Source organism: Ammospiza caudacuta, chromosome 5, assembly GCF_027887145.1.
Source record: "Ammospiza caudacuta isolate bAmmCau1 chromosome 5, bAmmCau1.pri, whole genome shotgun sequence".
Classification (NCBI taxonomy): Eukaryota; Metazoa; Chordata; class Aves; order Passeriformes; family Passerellidae; genus Ammospiza; species Ammospiza caudacuta.
Genome location: NC_080597.1, coordinates 47,726,334 through 47,743,321, shown reverse-complemented (window position 1 = coordinate 47,743,321; position 16,988 = coordinate 47,726,334). Strand labels below are relative to the sequence as shown.

At 37.9% G+C, this 16,988-nt stretch overlaps 1 long non-coding RNA gene across 1 annotated transcript; it reads left to right on the top strand.

The window, feature by feature from the left end:
- The first annotated feature begins 8,058 nt into the window (after nt 1-8,058).
- On the top strand, nt 8,059-16,166 carry LOC131557566 (uncharacterized). The gene is made up of 3 exons (XR_009274749.1): nt 8,059-8,147; nt 13,845-13,969; nt 15,957-16,166. It is a non-coding gene; the product is annotated as an uncharacterized LOC131557566 (long non-coding RNA).
- Nucleotides 16,167-16,988: the final 822 nt, after the last annotated feature.

Sequence of the window (16,988 nt, the reverse complement as noted above, 5' to 3'; positions counted from 1 at the left end):
GACAGAAACATTTGAATTTTTCAAAATAGAAAAGTTTGGGAAAGGGATGTTTGTTTAAGCCGGGGTAAGATAATAGGAGGCACAAAAGCAAGCTACAGCTACTTGAAGGGTATTTACAAAGATTACAGAGGCAGGCTCTTCTCAGTTGGGCCAGGAAGCCCAGAGATGGGGCAGAAGCCACCAGAGTGTGAGAGGTTCAGATTGGCCATGAGGAGAATGGTAGTGCACATTTGGGGCAGGTTGGTGAGGGAACAGAGGCTGCAGAGCCACTGTCCTTGAAGGTTTTGAGGCTTTACAAGGCAAAGTCGTGTCTGAGATCACCTGGTGTTGGTGTCAGCTGCTCCTTGTGGAGGAGGCTGGAGCAGCTGCTCACCACAAGTCTCTTAAAATCAGTGTTTTGATGAGTCTGGGAAACTGCTTAGTGCCACAGACATGGACACAAAGATATAAAGACGCTCTCAAAAATACTGATGGCAGGAACACAATCAGGTGAGACATGGCCAGACATTAGGCAAACAACACTCCATGTGCCAGAAACAAGTTATAAAAAGGACTTACTGATGAATTCAATAGTTCACTGAGTTCTTGAAGAGATTTGCTGAAGAAAGTGGGCAGGTTTTGGCTTAAGGGTCTTTTTGTCCTCACACATACGTATGTAAATACATAACTACCCACAAAATAACTCAAAGTGCTCTTTAAAAATATTAATATTCACAAATTTTGCAAAACAAAACTGAGGATAGTTGGTAAATGTATTAAGTTCTGTGTAGCAGAATAATTGGCATGTTCTGAAAAAGATTGCAACATCCTGTATTCCCTTTCCAAAAACAAAATTTCTTCTTATCCACAAGGTTATTTCAGTCTCTCTGGCAATAATGATCTTGACAGGGCAAGAATGAAAGGCTGCATTTGCAATTGGCTACAGTGAACTAAGAGGAAGAGCTAAAGAAGAATATTAAATAACACTCAGGTGGTTAATTTTATGAAATAGGATTCCTAACAACAAACACAAATTTCAGTCATGACTATAATTTACTATATATTAACTGCTTTTCTACTGTACTTTTTGACTTAGCGTGCTTATAATAAGTATGACTACAGACAGCACAGGATTTTCCCTTTGTGACATTACTACCTCTTCCTGTTGAAATGATTCCTGCCACTGCAGAGTGTATTTATTGCTGCCCAATATTTTTTAATTAAAAAGGAAAACTGGAGGTTCATAACACCTAACAAAAGGCAATTCACTGCAATGACTAAGAATGGAAGCAATTTACCTCAGTGTCTGTATAATCTCAATAGAGGGAGAGAGGAATGTCTCTGAAAATTATTCAAACCTCCTAGAAGGGGCTTATGGTCACTAGCTAGCTTCTTTAATGCACTTCAGATTGCTGCTTAAAGGCTTGCAGTATGAGTCTAGGCTTTGGGAAGGGTATGAGGTATTACTCATAATATTTCAAAGAAGAATGCGCCACACAATTTTTTAGTCTGCTTTCTATTTTAATGATGTCAGGAACAGAGGAAAAACATCCTCTAGATTTTTACCCCATGCCTTCTGTTGTTCTACATCTTCACCTAAAAAAATTACTTCAGTGGTTTACCCCCTCCATTACTTTCAGAATACATCAGGGAATATCTTGCACTGTCAGGGCAATTATTCCTGGCTTCAAGCATTGCCCGAGCAAAGGCAGGGACTACCTGAATATTTTCACCATGACCCTGTGTCTATTCTATTGTTTGCTCCAAAAATGTCCATGTGTGCTAGAAAAAGCATATTGTCCATGCTCTACATGGAAGGAAGCTGAGCAAACAAAGTTGCATGGCAAAAGAATTATGAATTCAATAAAGTAGTAAATTGGTGCTGCTGCCTATTAGAGAGTATAAAACTATGATTCTATGGTTTTAAAAATATAATAGCTGAGTAATATTGAGCTATTATATCCCTTTCTGTACTGATGAGAAGTCTTATTGTAATTTATCCAGTCTCTTTTCACTCTGCCTTTTGCTAAGGGTAGAGAACTGCATTTTCAGCAGGTTACAGAGTGCCTGGGGTTTCTCACAGCTGCTGCCATGTCCTGCCCAAATGTGAGCAAGTGGTTTGGGCTCTCAAATGTACCACTGGTGTGACATCTATGATTTGGGCAGTGAGAGTTGCTGAGACTCAGGAGCTCTAGGAACATCATATTAGGCTTGGCTTTGAAACCTCTGCTTATTTAAGATCTGGAGAATGTGAAGAGCCAGAAAGAAAAGGAGTTAAACTTGGCTTAATATTTTGATCTTCATCCTTATTTTAGGAGGCTAATTTTTGCAGCAGCTGCAATGACTTGCTAAATCCTGAAGAATTCCTCAGAACTGGCCCAGCTCAGATCCAACCTGCCAGAACATTTCATCTGGGTGGTTTCTACCTCTGCTGCCATCTCTCATTGAGACCCTTCAGCTGTAAGGAAAGGTTTCCAGCAGGATTACATTCTAGGCTAGCCTGCTTATGGATCCTTCTTCACTGGAGCTCAGTGCCTGTCCCATTGCATGACCAGATGTGTCCACTATAGCTTCTATCTGCAGTTATCTACTGTGAGATAAGCACACTGCCAGTCCCACAGCTCACAGTTCATTACTGAATAGGGAACACATGGAACATATACATTCATTTTTGTTCCTGTTTAGTGAGCCAGAGGAGCCTATATTTGCTTAGTGGTGTACAGTTCTCAAAGGCCTCTGTATGTGCCAGAATGATGTGCTGGGGTGGAAGGCCTGGCCATCATGACTCCTGACCCCACAGTCACAGAGGGAAGGCCTGGAAGACTTCTCATGAAACCATCTGGATTGTATTAGCTGGAGCACAGCCAGCAGGTCAAAGGGGTGGAAGAGATTATTCTCCTCCATCAGGCAATTTTGAGTTTCTCTCCCCCAGGAAGGAGTACAACAAGATGGTGGTGGAATGTAAGGCATACAAGGTAAGGTTGAAGGAGTTAGCCAGCAGAAAAAAGGATAAGTAGGGATATTACTGCTGTCTACAGCAACCTAATGGGAATATGAGAAGAGAGAGACAGGTTGTCCTTGGAAGCAGAGAGGTACAAGTTTTATAAAACATATAAAGAAAGCTACTGATAACTAAGTTTCACCAGTAGAACTAGAGTTCTATTTATAAAAGTAACAAGATGTTAATGCAAACTAGATGCATTTAAAACCAGCCTGAGAAAACAATCAGATTCCTCTTTCATTAGTAGACATTGTGGGAGACCAGTATTGCTATTTGTGCTATCTAAACAATGTATAATTCTTTGCACCACTTAACAACATTTCTCAGACCCTGAAAACAGAGTAGGCTCCTTGGAAGCTGTCAAAATGAGATATGACTCTTAAAAAGGTTTATCTTCACACAAGGGTAAGAGCATGCCTTTGGAGACATATGGGTGTTGTCACCTTACAATAATTCCCCATTTATTAAAATCAATGACAGAGAGGTGAAGCCAATGCATTTCTGGCCCAGCAGAGTCTGAGCCCATTACACTCTTCTGGCAGTGAGAGCAATATGCTGCACTCCCAGAGCACTCCCCAGGGGTCCTGCAGTTCCTCCAAGGAAAAAACTTAATTCTTGGTTCTGCTGCAGACTTTTCCTCCTTATTGAACACACCTCTAAGGCAACATTCATGGAGAGCTTAGGCACCAGAGTGGCAGCCAGTGCTCACACTCCAGTGTGCTAGGCACTGACATTTCCCCAGGGAGAGTCTCATCTGGCGTGGCCACTAGCTGGGCAGGGCTAAGCAACTCAGTACCTGGGCAACTCAGGCTCTGTAAAGTCAAAGCTTTTTCACTGTTCAATCTACCCAATCTGTTCAAAAGACACCAAGCACACACCTACTGGTGTGGGATGTGACAGCCTGACAAAGTTTCGGTTCTGCTCTTTTGCACTAAGGGTTCCATGGGCTGGACTTTAAGCATGGGCAGTGCTGGTGCATGTCTTCCAAAACGTACCTTTCACATTAACTCACAACAGCTCAGGATCAGGTGCTGCAACGTCCTTGGTGAATTTAATCCACTCTCTGCTCCACAGCCCTCAGACTGCAAAACTGGGAATGTAGTACATCTCTGTTTCATTTGGACATCATAGGGATAAGTACATTCAAGGCTGAGCAGCAAAGGACCATGCAAAGTCCTCAGGAAAACTGTCTGCAGTTTATCAGCTATTTAGTGATGTAAAAAAGCCACATGAAACAAAAGACAATGCAAAAAAGATTAAAAACATACTTTATGTGACACATTCTTGTTCCTATAATTTTTTTCTTTTGAAACTTCATAGCTAGAAAAACTTTGTCTCTATCAGTTCCACATATTTCTTTTGATAGTATACCACACCCCATGGTAGTGACTTTCTATAATGCTTTATAGTTTGTAAAAAAAAAATTAAATCACCAGATGACTTATAACTGTGATTCATGTTATTGTTATTGCTCATTATTATCATTTGTCATATGAGACAATGCCTGGCTATGCACTTTTCCTCTTTTGTAGGAGAAATCTGGCTCAGCTCTGAAGGCTCCAAATTCTGTTTATTATACTAGCTGAAACATGTTTATTACGCTGTCATGTTTTTATATCCCTCCTGCTACCTTGTGCAAAACATACTTTTGCACTGACCAAATTGTGAAAATTCTGCAAGGCTTTGCTCTCTCTGATGGAGCCACTGATCCAGCTAGTTTAGCAGCCCCGTGTGGTGGCAGCCTGTATCTGACCCGGCAGTGCCCTCTCCCTCTCAGCACCACACCTAATCCTCAGAGGCCTTTCATGGGACGTGCCTTCATGACTTCCAATCCTAAGATTTCCCAAGTTTTGAGCTCTATTCATTCCTCAAAAAAGTGAATTAGAAAAAGTACTGCTTGCCTGTATGCTGTTATGGTATAATAGTGTTTGACTGAGAGGTAAAGCCACAGGAGACATATATGTAATACTAAAAATAAGAGTGATAAAGCAACAGTAATGACAGCCCTATTTTCATGTTGCAGCTGCAGTGAGTTTCTGCATAATTTTGACCAAGAGGATTTTAAGGCATTTTGGCCAAAGGCTTTTGCACCCCTGAGCTACACTGACTCCACAACTTGATGGCAGGAAGTCTGTCGAGGGACATTCTGAACACAAAAAACAGTCAAGGAAAGTCATCTTATGAGAACTCAGTCACTGCTGCTCCCTCCTTGATTTTGTACCACTTCTGAAAGACTAACTAGCTCTACCTTTGGACATCTAGAAATGTTTGGATGTTTCCTCCTGTTTTCTGCCATTGGTTCTAACAAGTTACATTACCTCCCCCTCAAAAACTTATGTCATTGGGTTTGCTGTGACTCAATCACCAGAGGGATATTGCCAGAAACATGCAAAGGGTTCATGGCTGTATGGAAACTGCCCAAACACTTTGCTTGGCTTTGCAATGATGTCAATATTTATTGTCACTGTCCAGACACAGAGAGATTACACAGATACTGCCAGGATGCTGCACTCGCAGTTTGTATAGGGTTACATGCAGCACTCTCCCTCTGGCTTTGAATTTAGGAGATATTGCACCAGAACTGGTGCCAATGAGATGAATTTTTCATTCAGCCTGAACACTGCTGGGAGAGGAAGGGAACTGTGACTGATGTATCTCTGGGTTCCTGTTTCTTGTTCCACAGATCCCAGCTGGGTTTGAGCCTCATAGGAGTAAAGCTAATTCTGTAGTCCCACAACTCCCTTAAGTCAACAAAAGCAAATGCTGATGCTAAAAGAGGCAGTGCCAACTTCCCACAGACCCAATCAGTGTTTTCACTCTCTTTGCTTTCTCAGTGACTGTAAATAGTCATATATACGTATGGGAGGGGAAAAAAAAGAGGTAAGTTTTAACCCAGAGTGTTGTCCTGTTCCCACTCATTGTGTGGCTGCATGAACATCTGACAGATGGGAGGGAGAGATGCAAATGGCAATAAGCAGGCAGAGTACTGGAAGGTAAGCCAGGACTGCTTATTACAGTTTAAATGGATTTGCTAATTCTGGAACTTGCAAGAAAATTACAGCACTTGTACAAGCAGTACAAGTACAGTACAGCAGTACACTCATGGCTCAGCAGGAGTGAAGGGAGGGTGTGCAAAAGCACAAGGCTGACATCCCTGGTCCATTTTCTCTGGATTAGATTAAACAACTTTTCTGACTCAGAAAATGCCATCAGACCTGTTTAAACTAGGCTAAATGTACCTAAAGAGCCCCTTACTTATAACGTGCTTCACACTATCTATGATGACATTCAAAATCAAGTACTGGTGGTTTCTTACAAAACATAGCCTAGTCAAGATGTTCTTTTAAATCCAAACCATTGTCTCATCCTTTTTTTGAAATGAAAATAATTTGCCTCATAAAAAGTTTTTATGTTTCATAAAATTATGTTGAGAATAATGTTTCTTAATAATGACTCTTATAATGGTATTACTTAAAACAATTAAATCAATTAGTTCAATAAAATTCTTCAACTGAACTGCAATATTTTGACAATATGACTGATTGAGTTTACTGCCTTTGCAATTAATGAAAGATTGGTTCCTTTAGCAATTACACTCTGATTAGTCCACAGCAAGAACATTTTCCATTACTCATCCCCCACTGCTTTCAAAGGGCCTTTACTTTGGGCTTTTAGTTCTGTCTTTAATCCTAAATTAACAGTGTTTATCAGAATCCTTCCTCACTAGAACTCTTGGAGAAAATTTGATTTTGTATTTTACCTGTGCTAAAACTTCATCAAAATGAGAAAATCTGAGAAGTAACTAGACACTAAAGCACAGATACCTAATATTTTAGGTTTAATTAAAAATATAGTAGTTTTGGCTTTTCAATAACAAGTAAGAGTTAATGCTAAAAACCTGTGACAAAAAACTCCCTCTTTATTACAAAACAGCATAAAGAATCTTTTCATAGCCCAAGTAATCAAGCTTCTGTCAAAGGGAGATAAATGTCAATAAAACTTCCAATTCAAACACAGCTGCTAAAAATCAGAAAAAAGAAGCAGACACTTCACTGCACTTTGAGCACTAACTCAGAAGTAAGTACAGAGGCTTGGCAGTAGCTGAGACCTTGTAATTCTGTACAGTTGTAGAAGCACTCAGAAAAAAAATCTCTAAATTGGGGAGTTTTGTCTTTCTGACACTGAAAACAAATGTATTTACCATGCTGGTTAAAATGGTACTTAATGAGAAAAATCTGTTAGTATATTAGCCTTTTTTTTTAACCTCCCAAAGTACTAAAGGTGGCTCCTGACTTCCAGTACACAGTTAATATTTCTTTTAGTCAAAACCTATTAGTAAAGCTTTATTTCTGGCTCAACAGATTGAATGAACGTGACAGGGAAGATTGTGAGCCCACTGCAATGAGCAGGCACCATTCCTGCAAGGACTCATCATTCTTTACTCTGCTCTTGCATGTTGAAAATAATCAGAAATTAAATATACAGGTATTGCTAAAACAAAGCTGTATTATATATTGATTTTGTCACTATTGGTTTCCATTTCTTTTTTTTCCCCTCAAATGTTAAAAATTGTTTAGCAGGCTGTTAATTGTTTAACAGCTGAGGCAGGGGAGGTGGAGAGGGCAGAGGTAAATGCAGACTCTCAGCACCTCCTTAGAGCCAGCAGCAAAAATTACAGAGATCAATTCTAAATGAGGTTCCATTCCTCCAGTTTAGTTGCTTACTCTGCTTGACTCTCTTTAGTAGAGTTTGAAGTAAAACCTGGAAAACAACAATTCTCACAGGAAATTGATGTTCTGCTTCTATGTGCTGCATATTCATACACCACTATTGTTCATTATACTATTTTGCAAGTGTGCACAAATATACACTAGTAATTTCATAAATCTGAAAACCGCAATTCCCAGGTGATGACCATGACCCTAGAAAAAGCCTAGAGAAAACAACCCCTTTACGAGACATACCTTGCAATAGATGTTTGTTTAACTGGAAATCCACAAGAGCAGCTGCCCAGTGCAAGGGTACATATTTGCTTCTGAATCCTTTCTCAAAGACACTATTTAAACATGCTGATGAACTGAGCTGGATTTTCCCCCACCTCCATTCCAGCAAAACAAGGGGACTCAGAAGATAAAATTTGTTTTGTTATTGTAAGTTGTGCTATGTGGTAAGTAAGAAATTTTCTTTCTATAGTCCTATGTAATTATGAAGGTGGGAAAATTATGAAGGTGTACAGATGCAATGTCTGTGTGTACTGCTCAGTGATATTTCTATTTGAAAATTAATATACTTCTATTTCTAGAAGTGTTTGTGTATAGAGCTCCTTCTTGTCCATATTTGGCTTGATGTTAAAGATTTGCTACTTCAGCTTCAGCACTTTGGCAAGAGGAAACAAGTATTTCTTGTATTGAGACTGTAACTCCAAGCTATACAATGTGTTTCAATATGGTTCTGATTTATGTTAAGCTGTAAACAACTGAGATTTTTAATATCGGTTTTATGATGTGTGCAGCTGGACTAGCTACCACCAAGTTTCATGCAGCATCTTGAATAGGAACAGTGATAATAGAGATTTTTTTAAAATGTCCCTGTTCTGTGCTGAGTTTGATGCTTTCACTTAGAGGGGGGAAATCTGTGCTTCCTGAGCTAGTGATGCTTCACACTTTCTTCTTGGACTCTGTTTTAGCCTTTCCTCTGCCATTTTCTGGATACAAATCCGTTCACCCAGTGAACACCTTTAATTGGCAGAAGAAATTTCTAAAGTGCTCCTGCTCTTCTAGAACTGTTTCTGCAACCATTCTATCTCCAAAACCAAAGGAATTGGGAATGATCATAGCTGAGGTGGTGTCATCTCCTCCACCACTGGCCAATGGTGTAAATTGTCAGAAAGGACTTGGCCCAATGTCCCTCCTACTCCCGTGGGCAGCATTTATGCACGTGACAAACTTCTCTCTGGCATGGAGAAAGATCTTATCTGAGGGTACACTGAGTGACACAAAAATAAACTTTCTCAGAGTAGGAATGACATTTTCCACTGTAAAACAGAAACAAAAAGGTACAAGATGAGTCATGCTTTTAAGGTGCGGGAAGTCCTGCGACACCTGTTTCAAACAAAACTAAAATGTCCATCAGCCACTTAGACTTCTATTTGCTCTGTGTTTCACTTGCTTTGGAGTTTGTAGGCAATAAATCAGAAACTAGAAACATGGGCTGAATTCTGAGATATTTATTCAGATTAGAGTCTTATGACTGGCAAAGGTCTGTGTGAGTAGCCTTGTCATCCCCAAATATTTTACTGTAAAAAGGAAATACACTAAAAAATCAAATTCCTGCAGCATCCAGCAATTTTGCTTCTCTCAGTTTCAATAATCAGAACATTCCCCACTAATCTGCTTTAGAAGAAGAAAGGTAAAACCATGCTTTCTAACAAGACTTGTGGTGAGCTTGAGGAACACAGGTTTATTCTTTAGATATCGGTCTGGTTTCATAGTGGAATTTTCTGGTTCTGGCTAACTAACCCCATCTTTTCTCATCCCCTGCAATGACTTTAACAATAATTTCTGAAAAATAATTTCTGAATTTTAGATCAAATATCTGGATAAATTAAAGAAAAAAAAAAGATGAAATGAGCTCTATTAGGAATCACAAGTACTTTGTAAATGAAAAAAGTTTTTAGATTTCTAGGAAAACAAGATGTTATAGCTTTGGTTGCAATGTTTTGAAATTTTCTATTTACTTTGAAGAAAACTTTGCCTTGAAGCAAAATGATGGTTTAATAGTGAATAGAGAAACTGGTGTCCATGGTGTCTATGAAATCCAAGCTGAATCATCAAGACCAGATAGTAATCTTGACTATTATTACTACTATTTTCAAGACCCACCAGAGGTAGTGATGCGAGAAATGTTTTAACACCTTATTTTCAGTTCTGATGAGAAGGAAAGTGTGACAATAATTTTCTGTACATTTCACAATGATTTTATGAAAGTCAGTGTTTGTAGAATATTTTGGCTGGATAACATGCTTAATGAACATTCATCTTTTAATTGGATGGCTGAACTTAATGCAATATTCTTAAACATTCTTTAGAAGTTTCTTAATTACATAGCTCTTATATTTTTTATTTCTTCCTTCAAACTTTGAGCTCTTTAGCATGATATGACATAGCATCTGTTATTTTACACAAGGTTGTGTTTTCCATGATAGGAAAGTGAAATTCAAAATATTGACAAGATGATGAATTTTTCCCTTCTCTATGTTTTACACATGTGAATAATGATAAAAATCATCATACTGTGTTTTTTTTTTTTTTTCTGGTTCTAATAGTTCACATTAGTGGATGAAAATAATGTCAAATTATGCACCATGGGTGTCTGTTCCACAGCTTCCAAGGTCTGGAATCTGCATTTCTAATTTTACCTGAAATTTTCTGTCATAAGTAAAAAGAAGGTAACATCAAATAATTTTAGCCACCAATGACTGTCGCTAAGAAGTTCTGGACTTACCACTAAGGAAAAGCAATGAATATGTACCAATAACCTTGAAACAATTTATTGTGACTCAGAAAAGTGATACATACAGCAAATGCTATCATGCTGGTACAAATTTTTAACCAATATTTTTTAAAATGTCTTCCATGTATTCTATTCTATACTTTTATCATCTCAAGGTTATACTTTGAATGTATTCTAAAGGTAATGGCCCTAAGGAAGCCAGAGCTGCTCCAACAGGTACATCCTGACTGCCCAAGGGATGGTGGGAGATGGCTCTTAGCATGTTGCTCTGGTGAACCATGCTGTTTTCCCTTGGTTTTCTCCAGAGAGTTCAGATTCTGTTTTCTGGGATCTGTTTATTTGGAAAACTCATTTGTGTCTTATCATACATGAGATGGACAGAGCTACCAGGCTTTACCCTGCTGATGCTACATGAGTATTTACCTCTGGAGTGTGAAAATTTTCCAATAAAGATCCTTAAATGTAGAACTTATTTCATTCATTCCAATCCTGCTTTGCTCCAGTTCTTTTATGCGCAAGTAAAAGAAAAAGAGAAAGGAACAACATGCTTATTGTCTTAGAAGGATTTCTTAGTACATTAATACAACTGAAGATAATTGGTATGGAAAATATGAATACAGCATCCCAATAAAAGAAGAAAAAGATTACTAGTCTTCTGAATGATAATTCTTTTGAAAAGTGGGTAGGCTGGTACCTTAGTCATCTTGTACTCATAGGCACATATCACAAGAAAAGTAAAATTCACTCTGTTCTGCTATTCCTTTGTTTATGTTATTGAACAGTATTTTCTAAAATTTTTAGTGTTGATGCTTTTGATTCTAATATTTCAATGTCAGGTATTGGCTTGTCTTTGGAATGAAGGCCTTACAGCAGAAGATTGAAAGGACATCTCATCTTCTAGTGCTGTAGTATTTGGTTTTGTAGAGCTTGAGATCTATCCTATGCAGGAACTGAGTAACAAGTTGTGCAGTAACATCCAAATACCATAGCATTTAAAACTTGGAGTTACTCCCCAAAACACCATCAGCATTATTTCAATGATATCTATGACTCCATTTAATGTGAAGGGCCCTAATTTAAGTTGTGTGAAAGACCAAGCTTCTATGGTTTATGCCAGGGCAACATCTAAAACCTGTCACAACTCTCCCTTTCAGAATACTGGAGTAAATTCTCTAAAAATAACCTTCCCTCCTCGTTACCAGCTAATGATGTACATTCATGATCTGAGTTTCTCCACCCAACCATGTTTTTCCTGACTTTTGAGGAAGATGTGTTTGTTCAGTCACACTGTTTATCCACTCATAAATGACCATCCACTCTTACTGGCTGACATGAAGTACAGAAGAAAGTGTTTCACTTAAAAGTACAGTTTTTACAAGGTCAACATGAAAGCATACATGCAAGTCCAGGAAAATAATCAGACCTTATGGACAAGTTGGATAAACTTATTTGTTTCTTATGGTAAATTTTGACTTTTCCACCCTGGTCGTTAAAACCTACAGTTTGAGTGAACACTGTAATGTAGTGAAATATGTATTTAGAAATATTTTTGTAGCAGTTTTGCTTCAAAAATATTATTATCTGTTGTAAGAGATTTTGTCAAATATAGACATTTCCCACAAAAGTTTGTTAAAAATGCCAATGAAAGGAAAACATTCAATCAGGTAAACCTACAAATGTATACAAGAATTGTCCTGACGTACACAGGCTAGCTCATGGAGAAAAATATTCTCAGAAACTTACTCTTTTTCAAAACAAATGATTAGGACAGTAAATAGGTGCCAAAAAGATAAAAGTATTCAATTACTTCCAACTAAGCACTCATTTCACAAGCATTAGGCTGGAAAGTCACTCAAATAATTGCTCAAAAAGAATGTACTGGAGTCTACATGTTATACTTCTGATACCATTTAGTTGAATTGAATCATTAAATACAAGAACTAAGACCTGGTTTTCCCCTATATAGAAGTGTCTTTGTGTGACTCTGGCAGTACAGATGGGCTGTAAAACAAGTGCAGTAATTAATGCCTGACTGAATGACCACTGGTACCAACTGGAACAGTGAAATGAAAACTAACCCCCAAATTTTCCTAAGCATTTTTCTAAATGAGAAATACCATAACTGTAATCAAAATTATTAACTACTAAAGAGTAGAAACAAATGAATTGATTTTTTAATTTGATTTTTATGACTGAAGACGTCAGAAAGTTATTGATGCTGTGCTAAAAATATACTGGAAGAGTACAAAGGACTTCTGGGGATTTGCTTTAGGAATATGTTTCTTTGTTTTTTGGCCAAGTCATAACAGGAAAACAAGTATTTTTCATAGAAATGCTGACATAACTTTACTAATAGCACCTTTAGCAGAGGTTGTTACAATGTGTATTTACTCAGGTACAGGATTAAATAAGAGATGTGAACTCACCATAGCAACCCCTGCATCACATTGCAGATATGCTGCTTCTAAGATACGGCAAATGTTTCTGAAGAAATACACATGAATATGAGGTAAACATCTATCAATTCAAATTGTGTTTCAAAAACACTTCTCAATACAGCATAACAAAAATGCAGCATCAATTGATGCTCTGTAAATTAATGTATTACTGGATTATATTATTATATTATATGAATTATTATTATTATTATTTATTATAAAATACTGGAAGGTATTTTCATTGTGTTATGACTTTTGGCTCAAAGTATAAGTTTAGATAATTCCCCAATTCACTGTAGCCAAAATAGTGACAAACACAATATTGAGGTCCTCACAAAGACTGCTGTGAATCCTTACACTCAGTAGGAATCCAGGGAACTCACCTGTCTGTTGTGAACCACCTCCTGCTGATGTTCTGAGATCTTGCAATAGTACTAATGTTCACCATAAGATATTCAGCAGAATTTTGAAAAAACAGTTAAAGTTGAAAGTAAGTTTTCTTTTAAACAGTCTTTTTTCCCACTTTTAAACACTTCACTCTCTCCTCTTCAGTATCCCTCTGCACCTTGAATTTTATCAGCTGTGTATGTCCCTTCAATTTATCTTTATGCAGGTTGGTTTTCTTGTTTTGCATAAAAAAACTGCCTTTGTATTTAAAAACTTACTTCTTGGATTTTTTTTTCCCCTTAAATGTTTTCACTTTTACCTTCAAACCACTTTGGCAGTACCTAAGGTGAGATCCTGATGATATCCAGTGGGTTGCTATACCTCTGGGAATTAAACCTTTGCTGCTGTATCTTTCTTATACGTTACCCAATAATTCATGACAGAATTGACTCCTGCAAGGAGAACTAAGTGATCATATTGCTTTGGGTTTTTTCTTGATATTAATCAACCCTGTTTTCTCTCCCCAGATTTCAGTTGTAGAGGGGGAGCACCAATTTTCTCACATTGCCTGAGATGACTGATAAAGAAGACAACAAGTATTCTGGACTGCCACATGAAGTTGTCTCCATACATTCTTCCATCACTGTTCAAGGTTTTGTCTCTGTGGTACAGAAATGCAGGAATCCTAAATAAATTATGAATATTTTTGGTAGCAGAAACAGAGGTTTAATTAAAACCTCAAAGCATTTTATTAAGCCCGAAAACCTCATTGTCAATCTGCATACCCACATTTTATGAGAAGGAAATGTTTTTTTATTCTTATAAACGAAAAAGTTTGTTCATTGAGGATGTTAAAAAATCTGTTTAAAAATCTACTGATAAAATGCATCCCCCCATTTCCAACTTATTTCAACACCATAGTTTATTTCAACACCATTTCCCCATTGATTTACCATATTTTTTCACAGAGGGTTGTTTATACTTTGGGTAAGGGATGATGAACAGTGACTGAATTGTTGGTCCCTAGTGTTCCTGTGCTATGGGGACGTGACGTGGTCCCAGCTAACCCTGATTATGATGGGGGTCAAGAGCTCACCTTACCCATGAGTTGGGGTCCAAATGTTCCTTGGTGGAGCTCCTGCCCTGGCTCTGTGTTCCCTGGGATGGGGCCTCGATCCTGGTGGGAGCTGAGGCCAACTGTCCCAGGGCCTGAGAGAGGTGTTCAAGGAGCTGTATTTCATCTCTGGTTTTTATTCCCTTGTCAAGGCTATCTATTGGTGCAAAACATGCAGCTGCTCAGGTAAGAAGGGGTGGTTCAGTCAGCATGGGTGAAACCCAGCCACAAAATGCCTGCCTGAGAAGCTGTGTGACAATTTCCACCTTAGCTATCATTCAAAACTTCCTTTAAGCAGCTCACTGTGCTCAGTTTTGACTGTCCCTTTGCTCAGCTTAGGGATAATGTTAATTGTAACTCTGTGCTGGCAGAGGTTGTCACAGTATATTTGAGCTCTTCCTTGGCTTCTTTATACCTGTAGTCCTCCTAGGTTTTCTTTGGCTTGTTTGTAGTTGTATTTTTTTTGGTTTTTTGCCTGGTTGATTGGTTAAAGAATACACCTACTCCAAGTTTACGAGCTCCTGAAACAAGGAGTTGCTGGCTATGGTCCTCAGATGACTGAAATGGTAAAAATAATCTGGTCAAAATATATTCCTTATAAAACAATAAAATTCTAGATGACTTCTCATGATCCAGGTTTACACACTTCAGTTTAACTCATGGAAATAGCCTAGTCACCATGGCATTGAGTTTCTTATATTAGCTTGAGACCTTTGTGATTAACTATCACAGGGGTATAACACTTGCATTTGCTATTGGAACTCCAGATCACTAAACCCTTCACAAACTGTAGCAAAATGAGTCAAATGTCTGCCTACATGGCTCTCCAAATAACCACAATCAATGGGTACCATTTTCTGAAACTAGTGACAGTCATAGGTGTGATGTGGCCAGCATCATGTTCAGCTGCCTTTGAGACCCTACATCCAACAGAGTTTCTATTTATAACTATTTATATTTATTGAAAATGGCTGTTGGCACCAGGACAGGCCAGAGCTTGCTCTTTGGTCTATGGATGCATTAGGGAGAGCACTCTGTCTCCCACACCCTGCCTTTTCCCTGTTCAAAACAACAGCCATGTACAGAGCTGTGGAAATAGCTCATGACTTTCTGCTATACATGTTGTAGATGTTGGGTGAACTCAATTCATTTAAAAAAAACACATCCCCCTCCCTCATTATCCTTTCCTCAAAAGAATGTATTCCATCTTGACTTTTCCCCACCTGCCTTACTCCTGATGGAAGCAATCTACTTGGCATATTGCAACATGGTGTTAAAATTATTGTTTTATAGTACTTAACATTTTATTTTTCTTAAAACTGAATTTCTTAACTTTTTTAAGAGAAAGAAAAATCATCAGCTTTGTAGAAAGGAAATTTCAGCATTATATAGCTCAGAGAAGTAATATGAATCTTTTGCTATTGACATCTAGGATTTTTGGACTTATTACTTGCTGTATCTGTGGTTTTGTATAGTGTTTTCAATTGAAATATTTCAAAAAGAATGTTTTTTTTTTCTTTTGTAGTGAACATTGCTGTTTGACATGTAATTCCTCATCATTGGTGCTTGAAATATGCGAGCATTAAGGATTGAGATAATATTATGTTGCTCACTGCTGCTCCTCACACCGCCCAAGGGAATGGGACACCCTGAGAGCTGAACTGATTTAGAAAATGACTAAAAATGACTAAGCCGCTCTTCCAGATTTGTACAAATAGTCCCTTTTTAACACGGAACTCCATAACCAAATCTGCCAATGCACATTTCTTCCCTTATTTATTTTTCATTAAAATTTGTTTGGCTTTCATGTGTTTTTTTTTTTTTTCTTTCAGGTTTGAGGGTTTGTTTTTTTTTTTTTTGGCATCGGATTTGTTTGTTTGTTTGCTTGCAGATATTTGATTTAAGGGAACAAAGTGATCAAACAATCCTCAGTTATTTTTCTGTATTTTTCTTACTGGAAAAAGTCTATGAAAGTTCTTTTATTATCCATTTCCTTGCCACTGCAAGAAAATTTCCATAGATATATTTTACAATGAAGAAATGAGTAACACCACATAAACACATCCATTCTCTTAATTGAATGAGCTACAGCTTTTTGGCTGAAAAAAACAAAAATATTATTTATAACTCAAATTACATTCCACAAACTATGCTCTCATCTATAAAGAAACTATAAATGGCATGGTAGGGTTTCATATTGGTTTTCTATTTTTTTTCTCCAGTGACTTTCCTGTTGACCCCTCTTTTAATTTATAAATAAAACCTTGACTTTCTTGACTGCCAGCACTGAAAATCCACCCTGGGATCTGAGATCAAGCTGTGTCCTTTCTGCTTTATGCCAAAATAGACTCTGGTTCACCTCCTCAGTGCTGAGGTGGCTCTGCAGGGCTGGCAAGAATGTAAAGAAACAACAGTAGTTTTGCCAGTAAAAAGATAAAGTGAACGAATTCTCTCAGAAGTAGGAAGATACCAATTTTCAAGCCAGCTTTATAGAAAACAGCTGTTCTTTCAAATAAATGCTCATAGGAGGGTTGGGGTGGGACTTCTCATTGCTTGC